The 1225-nt window shown below is 47.4% G+C and overlaps 1 protein-coding gene across 1 annotated transcript in view; it reads right to left on the bottom strand.

Moving 5' to 3' along the window:
• Nucleotides 1–1225, bottom strand: part of XXYLT1 (xyloside xylosyltransferase 1) — a 214033-nt gene that overhangs the window by 211912 nt on the left and 896 nt on the right. The gene's annotated exons all lie outside the window — the stretch shown is intronic.

Genomic DNA, 1225 nt, shown 5'->3' with positions numbered 1-1225 from the left:
GTGGGTGAAGGGAGACGTCGGACAGGGCAAGATATGACAAAATAATAATTTATAAATTATCCAGGGTTCATGAGGAAGGGGGCAGTGGGGCGGGAGGGGAAAAAATGAGGAGCTGATGCCAGGGCCTTAAGTGGAGAGCAAATTTTTTTAGAATGATGAGGGCAATGAATGTACAAATGTACTTTACACAATTGATGTATGTATGGATTGTGATAAGAGTTGTATGAGCCCCTAACAAAATAATTTTTTTTTAAAGAAAATTAAAAAAAAAAAAGTTAGTCTCGGAAACCCACGGAGACAGCACTACCCTGTCCTCTAGGGTCCCTGTGAGTTGGCAGCGGGTTTTTTGCTTTGTGTTTTTTATCCAAATATAAGACCTTGGATCTCCTTTGTGCTACTGACCAAAATTGTTTGCAATGTGCTCCAGCCTGTTTCATACTCAGACAGGAACCCAGTCTGACAAGCGGAGTCTATGGGTGAAGTGAGACAGGGTGAAGGAGGCCAGTGTGGAGAGGAGTTGCCTGGCCCCCACCCCCACCCCGGAGACAAGTTGGCCTGGCCTGAGAAAAGGTGGCTAACTCAGCTCTTCCGACATCCTATTTGTATCTCTTACAAATATGAATATATATCTATAAGTAACTATGTATCAATATGTAACTAGGCTCTGTGGGAGCCTGGTGACATACTGGACTAAATGTTGGGCTGACAATTGCAAGGTCGAAAGTTCAAAACCAGCAGTCCCTCTGAGAGAGAAGGATGCGGTAGTGTGCTCCCATAAATATCCAGTCTTGAAAACCCAACGGAGTAGTCTAGTTGGAAATGAGCAGATGGCATTGAGTTTGGGTTTTGAAGCGCTTCCACTTCCTCGTTTAGCGGAACCTGGGGCTTTAAATGGGCCCGCGGCCCTTGAGAGCAGGAGGCACACAAGGGGATGAGATGGTCCACACAGGCTCGGTTTGGGCTTGTCCCTGGCCCTTCACACTTCCTGCTGCCTCATTTACTGGACCCTACATCGCAGGGTGGAAGTGCCCCTGTGGTTTTCCGAGACTGTACCTCTTCATGGGGATAGAAAACCTCGTCTTTCTCCCTCAGCAAGGCTGGTGGTTCTGAAATACCGATCTTGCCATTAGCAGCCCGAGGTCATGGCCCACTACACTACCAAGGTGACTACGGGTGCTTCCAATGGCCTGCTTGTCCTCAAAAGTCAAGGACTGAAGAGCATCTA

Source organism: Echinops telfairi, unplaced genomic scaffold (assembly GCF_000313985.2).
Source record: "Echinops telfairi isolate 266 unplaced genomic scaffold, ASM31398v2 ScPeMD7_17;HRSCAF=63, whole genome shotgun sequence".
Classification (NCBI taxonomy): domain Eukaryota; kingdom Metazoa; phylum Chordata; class Mammalia; order Afrosoricida; family Tenrecidae; genus Echinops; species Echinops telfairi.
Note: the sequence above shows the minus strand (reverse complement) of the source record. Positions and strands in the feature narration are given on the sequence as shown.